The sequence below is a fragment of the Arachis ipaensis genome, chromosome B4 (genome assembly GCF_059453495.1).
Source record: "Arachis ipaensis isolate K30076 ecotype BB chromosome B4, ASM5945349v1, whole genome shotgun sequence".
NCBI lineage: Eukaryota > Viridiplantae > Streptophyta > Magnoliopsida > Fabales > Fabaceae > Arachis > Arachis ipaensis.
The window spans coordinates 15,238,995-15,252,406 of NC_142439.1; the positions used below are offsets into that span (position 1 = coordinate 15,238,995).

The 13,412-nt window shown below is 33.0% G+C and overlaps 1 long non-coding RNA gene across 2 annotated transcripts; it reads right to left on the reverse strand.

Moving 5' to 3' along the window:
* Window positions 1-798: 798 nt before the first annotated feature.
* LOC110270538 (uncharacterized) lies at window positions 799-5,651 on the reverse strand. 2 transcript variants are annotated; one of them, XR_015881207.1, is made up of 9 exons: window positions 5,289-5,651; window positions 4,952-4,975; window positions 4,480-4,855; window positions 4,268-4,391; window positions 4,081-4,174; window positions 3,859-3,972; window positions 3,525-3,585; window positions 1,095-1,147; window positions 799-994 (listed from the first exon to the last, which is right to left on the reverse strand). It is a non-coding gene; the product is annotated as an uncharacterized LOC110270538 (long non-coding RNA). The 2 variants fall into 2 exon arrangements; XR_015881208.1 differs by lacking the exon at window positions 3,525-3,585.
* Window positions 5,652-13,412: the final 7,761 nt, after the last annotated feature.

Consider the following 13,412-nt stretch of genomic DNA (forward strand, 5'->3'; position numbering starts at 1 on the left):
AAAATTGAAAACTTCAATAACAACATTGAAACAAAATAGAAGTTACGGATATTTTTTAAAGATTTAACAAAATTTAAGGATAAAAGATATGTTTTACCGTTATAAACAAATCATGTAAAGATTAGTATAAAAAGTTAATAAAAACACATTATGTCACTTGCTCTGATGAATAAAAGATAAAAAAAAATACAGATTCAAATAAAATAAATAATTTAATAACCAAGAATCCAATACTATAAAAATATATGAATATTATAATTAAAAGTTTTCACATAAAGAAAAATAAATAATACCGCGAGATATAATATAACGTTCCTTCCAACAAAATACCTTACTTAAGTCATGGTATTTTTACTAGAAAGAACATTATGTAACATTTTTTAATAATAACTACTTAATATTGAGCCTTTATGTCGATATCGCATTCCAGTTTTAAGAAAACTCCAAAAATTTTTGTTTTTATTTATTAAAATCATATATCAAAGATCTCAAAGTAATAATAATCACATAAATACTAATAATAATAAATGTTTATACACAAGAAATCAAATGAAATTTAGATACAACACCTACCCCTTTGTATAAAATAAAATGTTAAACAACAAGAGTTAGGAGACTCTGTGAAAGCAACTTAACTCATAAACAATTTCCACTCTTCGCCCACAGCTTCATACTGAGTTTTCGAACCTGTATCACTGAAAGGGTGAAAAATTTTGGGGTAAGAACTAAACCACAAATTCTCAGTAGGGAATGTGAATGCCGTAAAAATAAGAAAATAAAATACAAATAAATAACTTATAATTTAAAATAAGTATTTTTATTATATCTTAAAAAAAAAGATGACCATTCCAATATTACATGGATCTCCTTCATTAACTGATGTCACAAATTATACTTAGCACTTAAAGATAGGATAATCTAAAATATTAATGGATAACCAAGTTGCATTGGCAGCATCAAGCTTCACTTGAAAGTTGATCTTGACATATCCTGACTGAAATAAAATTAAAACCTCTCAGTGTTGAAAATATGATGGATAGATAGCCATAAACCTTTAACGGCAATTAAAAGACAAAGAAAAAAAAAATCTCCACCTGCTATTAAGTGAAACAACATAGCTATTTAAGGCCAATGCACATGAAGCAGACTGCAAAAATGACCAATATAATTATATTATTGCAGATATTGTTTAAAATTGAGGATTGAAAATTTAGTTAATATATCTTTTTAATGATAATGAATAGTATTAGCTCCAATTACAAGAACACCACCTATTGGTGAGGGAACTGCTAGAAGCTTGTAGGCATTATTATGGGGGAGATTCTGACATGTAAAAACTGAAGGATTACCATGTGTTCATAACACGCAGTGGAAGAAAAGAAAATAATCCTAAAGATCTATTTTGTGCTTAAACTTTATTCCAATAATATATAGATCAAATCTAAATACTTTTGGACGCTTTAGTAAAAACTTTAGTCTTCGATTGTACAAAGACTTTATAAGTATCCACACCGAGACCAACCTTTGCTGTCAACTCCTTCACTAATGGACATTTGATCAAAATTGAGAAACTTTTTGTAACTCTTTGCATACCATAAAATTTTTCTTTAAGAATTAGGCTCACATACGTTTATGTGTATAGAGGTAAAGGAATAAAACTCTTGTGTTTTATTTTTTCTATTTCCTTTACTCTTGACATACATATATTATATATACAGTATGAGATTTGTTACTGATTTTAAATTGAATCTCAATTCAAATTTAAATCATATCTTATTATTTTAAATTTGAATATTTCAAATCTATGAATTATATCATAACTTAATTTAAAACAGAATCAGTTAGAATCTCATCCAAATTTAGAAATAGAATAACTAATTATTCTCAAATCTCATTTAATATTCTCAATTATCATACTATTATTATATTCTTAGTGCTAGCAAAGAATACAATAATATTTCATTTAAATTAATATAATTATTTATTTGATCAAATCAAAATAATAATTGAATAATTCTATAGCAAAGATTAGAATACTTGTTAATGTGTGACCCCATAGGTTCAATTCTAAGCAGGTAGTAAATTAGTCATACTAAATTTATTAATCAAGGTTGGCATCTAGCAACACTCCTTAATGACCCGATAGTATGAAGTAATATATTTTTACTAAGAACCCGAGAAGAACAAAGTATAATTCATTCCATCTCTCCAGCTCTTGGTTAACCCTTATAGTATGGTTTAATTGTCAAACTCTAACTTGTTACCATTATTATAATGAACTGTGAATGACTTAAGAAACTCATTTCTTCATTCATTCAATCCCCTTGGCCAAGGTTTTATTCATCTCAGTCATTATAATCATAAAACTCAAACTCTTTATCGAGAGTTGACGGATTCCTTATTGACTAATCATTAATTCAACAAGTATTTAAATCATACCCAATATCTATTCAACTAGCACCCTAGGGTATTAGGTGTCTGGAATCAAAGTATAATAAATATATTGTTAATTACTATGATAATCGTAGGTCAAAGAAAACTCTATTACCATATTCATTTTGAGAATATCCTATTGACAAATATCCAGTAATTATAACCATTAGGAATTCTCAAAGTGAGTCAGTTCAATAGTCATATTTCTATATGCACCATCTATATATATAATTCAATAAATAAGATCTATTAGTCTTCAACCAATGAAGACCATTATATATATTTTGATATTTTTGGATTATAATATTCTTTTTAATAATCCTATGACCAAGAATAATTTAGATTAAATAATAAAAGATTTATCTCTCAATATTATGATCACTATCACAATGATAAATCACTAAATTTAATCAAGGACCTTATTATATTAATATTTTAATATAATAACAATACCAAATTATTTGACACATGATTGATTGGATTGTGGTCATACTACTTATTCTCAATAAAAACACAATTTGAAGAAAATAATTATATCTTTAAAAGAGGAGGAAAATTCAGCAGAAACAAACAGATGCTTGACTCTGGAATCTCCAAGCAAAATATCATTCGAAAATATATAAAACAGAAGGATTTCACTGTGCTTAACAACTTACACTCAAGGCGTAAGTTGTGGAGAAAAAGATGGCATAATTCAATAGACTACTCTTGTGTCATTCTATTTATCTACCATTCAATAGTAAGCAAAACCAATGACTAGCAGAATAAAAATAGTTAAGACTAAATATATATAAATGAGTAGTTTTTTATCTATTGCTAAGAAACTATTCTGTCAATAAATATACCTAAATATATATAAATGTATAAAATAAAGAGAGAGAGCAAGGATGATGAATGCTAAATATAATAGAACATGGTATAGCAGGAAAAATGTATTCCCCAACTACGAGAAACCAAGCTTCAACAGTAAGTATATTAAATTTATGAAGTTGACAGGTAATAATTGGAAACTAGATGGTAGTTTTTCCATTTTCAAACTTCAAACAAGACTAACATAGTAGTATCCTTCATAGAACACAAAGAGTACATACATTTCCCGTCTCACTTGGATTAGTGCTCTCAGATAAGAATTTATGCGTTTGCTGAATTACACTGCATATTGCACAATTAGTTTTATCAAAGCAAAACTTAGTAAACAGATTATTTTGAAAAAAAAAATCACATTGAAGAACTCAAGCTGACAATAATGATATCTTGGAAAACATATAGTTTAATAGTCCAATAGAGAAAACCCCAATGGGCATAAGCAGTTAAGCACAAGTTATTTCAACTGGAAGTGATTAGGTGCATTATTGTTAAGTGAATAGTGATCAAATTGTTCAGCAGTGTTAATAGATCATGTCAAAAGCAAGGGAATCGGCATACCTTGATAAACAATAGGCAAAGGTCAGAACAGTTGACAATGATCTTACAAAATGCAGAAGCCGTTCCTTAATAACCTAGCTAGTTTTTGTAGGTAGAATTACTGGTTCCAATGCTCTGAAATTAAATAAATATTCACTATGCAGAAAATTGATGCATATAGAAAGATATAATAAAGTATTCATCTTCTGATAAATTTTAATGTGCCATAACAACGAAACCTACAAAAGAGTATTGCTCCAGTCCATAAAAGTAATGGCCGAAGGTAAGAAGTTACTATATAATGTGTTTTGCTTTTCTTCCAACTATTATCACTCCTCTGCAAAATAAAGTAAGCGAATTAGACTTGCATATACTAATAGCTCTGAATCAGTTAAGATAAATATGAAGAATAGAATAACTGCAGTGTAACCTAGAAAAGCAATTTCCTTATCTGACATGCTAATGGACCAACACCCCATGTTGCAAAAATTATAATGGCAACTGAAGGCATCAACTTTAATATTACAGGATTACTATGTATCTGATTAATAGACCTGCAGAAAAGAAGGGGAAAAATTGTAATTGCATACCAACACCAAAAGGAATAAGCTAATAAAAGAGAACTCAAATGCATACACTTACTAGGCTAAAAACCACAAAATTTGTTGTTTATAATTCAATAACACATGATCCATATTGTTGTTGACAAATGAGTTCCCCTGAATTAGATTATTCTTCAGCTATGGTAATTTCATTCAATTAAAACTAAAAGAAGAGGTCTACAAGACTACAAGAAATATGGTCAAATTTTCAATTGTAAATTGGCATCAATCCAATAATGTGGTAGAAGGAAAACAAAGATTAGAACATGAGACACATGAAGATAGATTGGTTTGTATCATTGCAGAGGGGAATATGACAATGATCTCTTTCTATGCACTATGATAGCTGTAAAGTTGCTGTGTCCCCATCTTCGTTACTACCAGCTTTTAGGGCATTTGCTTTGATTAAAGCAGATCTGCATGAGAAACGAAACGCATCGAATCAAAATTAACAAAACAATTTGCATGGCTGAAATTAAGAGTGCAGTGATGAACTCGTTGCGAATGCTTACCCTATCCCTCACCAAATTAAGCTCCTGCAAAAATTAACATAACAGAATCATCAATCACCATTATCAAATCGCAAAACAAGAACAACGAAAGGAACGAAATGCTGAAGGAATAAACTGCTGAACAAGAGATAGAAGAAAGCCGAAATTGATGAATCAAAACTAGTATTAACTGAATTAAATTTCTATTATAGACAACTATAGCCACCATTCCATGAAATTGAAAAGAGGAATTACAAACTGGTCAGAGATTACGAACAACATATATCTTGCTGAATTATATCACACCATTCCATGAAATTGAAAAAAAGAATTAATTGCATGAAATTGAAAATCTAACCTCCAAGCGAAGAAAAATGGAGGGCTTCAGTTTCAGTTAATTAGCGGATTGAAACTCTAACCTCCAAGCAACAGAATCACAAAATTAGTGTTCGGATTAGAGCGGCGGTGGAGAGAGTGGCGGTAGAGAGAGCTCTGCGATGACGGCGATGAAGGGAGCAGATGTGACGAGAGCGGCGAAGAGGGCTCTGCAATAATGGCGACGAAGAGAGCAACGCGACGAGAGCGGCGGTGGAGGGGCTCGTGCGATGCGGGCGATGGAGGGGGCTCGTGTGATGCGAGCGGTGGCGGCAGCGACAGCGGCGGAGAGAAGAAGTAGCTCATTGACGGAGAGAGGAACAAGCTAGTTGGATTTGTGTGGTGCGAATGGAGCTCGATAGGGGGCAATGCTAGGTTTAACTCAATTTTTTCGATGGAATATTTTAAATTACAAACAGATTTTTTTCTGTAATAATTTAACAAAATGCAGCATTTTTATTCATTTAAATATAGACAAATTTTTTGTCAGTAACTATTTCCCACGAAATAAAATTAATTTTTTCGATAGAATTATCGACAAATTCTCTTTTCCGTCTGTAATTTATATTAATTCATTTTCCTTCGTTTCCATAGAAATTCCCTCGCAAAATCTGTCTGTATTTATGTTGGATAAAATCTGTTGAAAATATCCATCTGTAATAAATAGTTTTCTAGTAGTGTAGGATAACCAAATGATTACATTGCTGAATTAGATATTAGAGGATTCAGGGACGCATGATCTATAGGAACATGTATGTCTAACCCCACGTGTACCAATTAAACTTTCGAATATTTTTGAAAAAAAATAACTAATGTTAGGGAAAAAAACATTCTTTACCCTTAAATACAATTAATAGTTAAATAAAAAATTGGACTTTCTCTTCCAGTTTACATGTGGGACAAAGATTTCGACCGATAGCTGGAGTGGATAAGAAATAAATCTACCCACGGAGTTGGATTCGTTCGCAATTATACAAGTCCGTAATCAACAACTCACAATATCGAGGTCGAGGACAATTAGAGACAAGGATGGGAGTAACTTTGGTAGGCTTTTGGTGATGAAAGTTACTTTGCCATTGTTTAGAGATAACATTCGTAGGACAGATTTACTCAAAAAAATTTAATGTAAAAATGAAAGAATGGGAAAGTATTTGTCGATAACAGTTCTAATATATTTGTCTGTGGATTGCCATTTGAAAATTTACAGGTCATAACAAAAATCTAACAGTAATTGTTATTAAAAAAACATAACATATAACATGAAATTAATATTTTCAAAGCGAGAGTAAACATAAAAAAAATCCTTATCATCAAATTAAATCCAGTTACGATGATCAATATCTTATTAACAAATCAACAGAATCAATAAGGTGTGCACTCTTCAGATCCAACCTCCATTAGATCGATTACAACATCATCTGAATTGACATGAAATAACCCAAAATAAAGATAAAGAAACGAATGGCTTAATAATAGAAACTAATACAGACAAAATGATCCAGAAATAAAATTAGGAAACAAAAATAACAAAAGAAAAGAAAACATTTTTATTAAATATTTGAAAATTATATTTAGCTATCTGAAAATCACCGAACATGACCAGAGATAGCAGATAACCTGGAATTCTAACCCATCACAGTATTTCCTACATATTTCAAACACTAACAGATAGAGATAAAAAGAGTAGAAATATATAGCACAAACTCATTCACCCAGGAAGCACAACGAATAAATAGAAAGACAACACATTGAAAAAAATAAGAAGAAAAATGTGATTAAATTCAAAGTGCCAATATTCAATTATTGACTAAAAAATAAAATCAAAAGAAAAAAAACAACATGAAGCCTACCTGAAAATTTGAGTAAGACGGTGACAACATAGCAGAAAATTAGGCAAGAAAATGAAACAACAAATAGTTGTGATGAGAATAAGAATGCACAAACAAAGATGAGAAAGAACAGGGACAAATCACAAACAGTACAGGGACCAGGAAAGGCAGAGGAGGATAAAAACATGGGTCAATTACACACGAAAGAAACCGAAATACGAAACGAACCGTCCAAATACCACCAACAACACCAACAAATCAACTTTGAATTTGATGAATTGATGAATTTGATTTTAGATTACGAAAGGATTCGGAAGCAAGTATGGAGAGGGAATGGGAAACTGTATTTTCATAAACTAGAATAAATGAGATTTATCAGATATATTGTTACTTATTTCAAAAGAAAATGTTAATTTTTTTAAAAAATCCCATCCAAATCCAAATACCAAATGCAAGGAATCAATAAGTGCTGAGACCAATATATCACAATAGAATCAACAAGCTTTGGCATATTCAGATCCAACATCCATCAGATCAGTTAGAAAATCATCCGAATCGACACTAAAGAACCCAAAACAAAGATAAAGAAACGAATGACTAACTAAGAGAAATTAATGCAACCAAAATGATCCAGGAAAAAAAAATTAAAAAACCAATATAATGAAAGGTAACACCCACGACATAATGATGATAGCAGAAAAAATATAACAACATACCAATAAGGACAAATTAGACAACCAAAAATCAGGCAACTAAAGAGCATAAAAGAGATGCTTGGCCCAAGAAGTAAGATGAAGATGGAGTCTTTGGACATAGAAGAAACAGAGTGAAGACAACAATTCGCCAGCGACGACCACACACCACCAGTAAAACCCACGACAGATTACAACACCGAAAATATTGCAACTGAAGAGCATAAAAGAGATGCTTGGGCCAACAAGTAAGATGAAAATGTAGAGAAGATAGAGTCTTCAGACGTAGAAGAGATAGAGCCAAGGCAACAATCAGCTAGCGACAACCACACACCACCAGTAAAACCCACAACAGATTAGACAACCGAAAATCAGGTGATTGAACAACATAACAGAGATGCTTAGCCCAAGAAGTAAGATGAAGATATAGAAAAGATGGAGTTTTCAGACATAGATGACACACAGAGAAGGCAACAATCTGGCAGCGACAACCACACACCACCAGTAAATCCACGATTAATTTTTGAGTTTCATAGAAAAGCAATAGATACCAAAAAATGGAGATATACTCGTGGACCTAGTTTGTATTTTATTCAGCTGAACTAACATCTAAGATTTTAATTAGGTGTTTAAAAATTATCAGATATGACCAGAGATAGCAGAGACCTTGGAACCTCCAGCTTAAACACATATGACCAGAGATAGCAGAGACCTTGGAACCTCCAGCTATCACAAAATTTTCTATGTATTTCAAAGAAAATGAACACATTCAACAATACATGCATTGACAATATACTAAGATTTTTTTTAAATATTAAAAGAAAAGAAATACAGTAAATCCAAATAGTAAAAAAGGATGAATAAAAGTGATTCAATTTAAAATATCAACACTAAAGTAATACATGGATTAAAAATATGTACAATAAAATAAAAAAAATTGGAAAAACCAGCCAAAAGAAAATATTAAAAAAATTCAAAAATGAAGAAGAGCAAGCTACATCAGTAGTCAAAGATTGAGTTTTAAGATATAACTATAGATAAGATGATGATGGTTATGAAGAAAGGATAAAACTAATAAAAATAATTATTTAATGTTAATTTTTTTAAAAATTAATAGTAAAAATAAAAATTAAATTAAAAGTTAATAATATTTTTTAAATTATTTTAAAAATTTAAAGACAAAAAATATATTACTTTACATTTTCTTTTTACTTTTATCTTGATTGAACTTTGAACATAAAGTTATGTGCCTTAATTACTTGTTGGGATGTAAACCAAATAGAGAATAATATTAGCAGACACTTTATTGTTTATGCACTAAAGGTTCATGTTCCATTATGTTGGAAAAACTCAATAAAGATTCAAACAAGAATCTGTCTAACAGCGGAAGCACCAAAAATAATTTTTCTACAACCTGTGCGATTAAATAGGCAATACCAAAGATACTCCAAGCAGAAAATATAATGGCAGAAATTAAATAATCAGACACCAGAATTTTAACATGGAAAAACCCCCAAAAGAGGGACAAAAAATTCACGGGACCTAGTCTAGTAAAATTATCAGAATAATGGGTACACAAATAGTCTTCCTAGTGATACTAGGGTATCTCAACAATCAACAAAATACATCATCAAAACTGATGGAATCAACATAAACCCTCCACAAAAGTGGGTATCTCAAATCAGCCAAAAGAGAAGGCAATACAACTAGCAAGTTATATCCTAATGTTCATCTGTACACCAGGAATAACATACTAAAATTTCATAAGAAATGAAGCAAGTTTACCATTTTCATCGAATAAAAAATGGCTTACCATTTTCCCCCAATTTTCTTCTTATTCTCGCTGTCGAAGCCACTGCTTCATTTCTTCTTTATTTTCAAAAGAGAGTCTCTTACTCTCTCTCCCACTCACCGTGGGTTTTTGCCACTTTCTTCATTTATTTATTTTGTTTTTAATATGTGGACCCACTTAGTTGGGGACCTACCAACAAATCTCCCCCTCACCAACTCAAGTGGGGATAGGCTGTTCTACCAAGCCCGCATTCTCTTTGCAGGAATCAAACTTCACTGCAGATAAACTCTTAGTCATCATATCTGAACAATTATCATCAGTCTGGATCTTCTCAAGTGCATATGACTTCACCTCTATGTGCTTCAATCTGGAATGAAACGTTGGATTTTTGCTAAGATGGATAGCACTATGACTATCACAAAATAACACAAACTTCTCTTGATTGATGCCTAACTCTTGTAGAAATTTCTTTATCCACAAGAGTTCCTTAGAAGCTTCAACGACATCAATGTATTCTGCCTCTGTAGTAGATAAAGCAATACATTTCTGAAGTCGAGATTGTCACGACACAGCTCCCCCTACAAAAGTCATCATATAACCAGAAGTAGATTTCCTTGAATCAAGATCCCCAGCCATATCTGCATCTGTGTAACCATCCAATACAGGTTGGCCACTCCCAAAGCATAAACAAACTATGGAAGTACCATTAAGATATTTGAGAATCCACTTCACTGCTTGCCAGTGTTTCTTGCTAGGATTAGAGAGAAACCAACTAACAACTCCAACGGCATGAGCAATATCTGGCCTGGTGCAAACCATAGCATACATCAAATTGGCAACTGCAGATGCATATGGAATCTTCTTCATTTCTGCTGTCTCTTTCTCACTTGTAGGAAATTGCTGCGAACTCAGCTTGAAATGACTAGCAGGTGGAGTACTAACATGTTTGGAATTACTCATGCTAAACCTCTCTAAAACCTTCTAAAGTATTTCTACTGCGACAACCACAGTTTTCCATTCTGTCACGAGTGATACTCATGCCAAGGATTTTCTTTGCAGGACCCAAATCCTTCATAGCAAAGGATCTGTTCAAGTCTTTCTTAAGACTTTCAATCTTCTTAGTATCATGACCAACAATTAGCATGTCATCAACATAAAGCAAGAGAATGATAAAATCACCATCAAAGAATTTCTTAACATACACACAATAATCAGAAGAAGTCTTACTATATCCATGACCTTCCATGAAGGAATCAAACTTCGTGTACCACTGCCTTGGCACTTGCTTCAACCCATATAAGCTCTTCTTCAACTTGCATACAATATGCTCCTTTCCTTTAACCTCGAAAACCTATGGTTACTCCATATAAATTTCTTTGTCTATGTCACCGTGAAGGAATGCAGTCTACACATCAAGCTGCTCAACCTCTAAATTCAAGCTAGCTCAAGCACAACTCGAATAGAGGACATCTTCACAACTGGAGAGAAAATCTCCTCAAAATCAATACCTTTCTTTTGCTCAAAACCTTTCATAACCAATCGAGCTTTGTACCTTGGCTGTGAGACATTTTCATCCACTTTCAATTTGAACACCCATTTATTCTTGAATGCTCTCTTACCCTTCGGTAACTTCACCAATTCAAACGTATAATTCTCATGCAAGGATTTCATTTATTCTTGCACGGCCTTCAACTAATCTTCCTTATTCTCATCAGACATAGCTTCCTTGTAGCTCTCTAGCTCCCCAGTCTTAGTGTTCATCACATACTCATGAGGAGAGTATTTCTGAGAAGGATGACACTCCCCAGTAGATCTTCTCAATTCAGGCTCAACTGGTGGTTCAGGTGGAACTTCAACATCTAGTAGAACTTCTGCATCTGGCACCTCAAGTTGAGATGTAGGTTCATCATGCAAATAATCATCATCATTATCAACTTGTACATCTCTTCCATCAACAAGTTCTAGTGGAAGGACCAAGTTTATCATTAGCAGAACGTCTAACAGTTATTGTTGGCTTATCTGTCTTCTTGAGATCTTCAATAGTTTGGTCTTCAAGAAAAATCACATCTCGGCTTTTAATTTCTTTTTACTCACCGGATCCCATAATCTGTAACCAAAGTCTTCGTGACCATAACCCATAAAGATACACTGCTTTGACTTTCCATCAAGTTTAGACCTTTCATCTCTTGGAATGTGAACAAACGCCTTGCAGCCGAACACTCGCAAGTGACTATAGGAGATATCTTTCCCTCTCCAAACTTTCTCTAGAACATCACCATTAAATGGAACTGAAGGAGAAAGGTTGATCAAATCTACTGCAGTCCTCATCGCTTCACCCCAAAAGGATTTAGGAAACTTTGCATGAGAGAGCATACACCTAACTCTATCATTGATAGTGCAATTCATTCTCTCAGCAACTCCATTATGTTAAGGAGTCTTAGGAACCGTCTTCTCAAGCTTGATCCCATGTCCTTTACAATACTCTTCAAACGGACCCCTGTATTCACCACCATTATCTGCTTGAGCACATTTCAATTTCCTTCCTGTTTCTCTTTCAACACTTGCATGAAAGTGTTTGAAGATTCCGAGCACCTGGTCTTTAGATTTCAAAACAATAGCCCACACTTTTCGAGAATAATCATCAATAAAAGTAACAAAATATGATACACCACCTAGTGTCTTAGCATACATAGTGCAAACATCAGTGTGAACTAAATCTAGAACATGTGATCTCCTATGAGGTCTAGAATTATGAAATGATACTCTAGCATGCTTTCCAACAAAACAATGAGTACAAGTATTTAAAGTTGTACCTTTCACAGAAAGTGAGTGCTTCTTGGCTAAGATGCTTAGTCCTTTCTCGCTCAAGTGACCAAGACGTATATGCCACAAATCAGAAGAAGAATCATCAGCTACATTCACCTCTTATTTGCACAACTTTGCTTGCAATCGGTAGAGAGTAGTGAGACTATTGTCTTCTTTAGCAACAATGAGAGCCCCTTTGGTAATCTTGCATTTTCCACTACCAAAGGAAGTGCAATACCCCTCTTGATCCAATTCCTTCACTGAAATAAGATTGAATCGCATATCTGGCATATGGCTAACATTCTTCAACTGTAACTTGCTTCCCATGTTGGTTTCAAGCCACATATCACCCATACCAATGATATCACACACTCCTTTATCTCCCAATTTGATCTTGCCAAAATTTACAGCAATATAGGAAGTGAAAAATTCACGCCTCGGAGTGACATGACATGAGACACCAGGGTCCATAATCCAAGTAGAATCATCACAGACAAGATTTATGTAATTTTCATCATATGTGATAAGAACATCTTCATAAACAATAGCAGCAGTTTCTTTATCACTATCTTTACCTTTGTCTTCGTTTCTTCCCCTTGATTGTTCTCTTTTCAAGAACCTACAATACCTCTTGATATGCCCCCGCTTGCCACAATGGTGACAAATAAACTCCTTTCTTGGCTTGCACTTTCATCTTAACTTGCTTCGACTCTCTGACTTATCAGAACTGTGAGGTTTTCTACTTTGACTTCTCCCTCGTGACTCTGAAACAAGTGCTTATGACTGGGATGAGGCATTAGTCAAACCTCGCTCTCTTCTTCTGGTTTCTTCATTCAACATGCTCTCTTTAACCATTTCTAACATCAACTTTCCATTTGGAGCTAAGTTAGTCAGTCACAACCAAAACTTTTCAACTATCAGGCAAAGAGTTCAACAACAACAAGGCTTGCAACTTATCATTCAAAGTGATTTAATTATTTTTCAGTTGG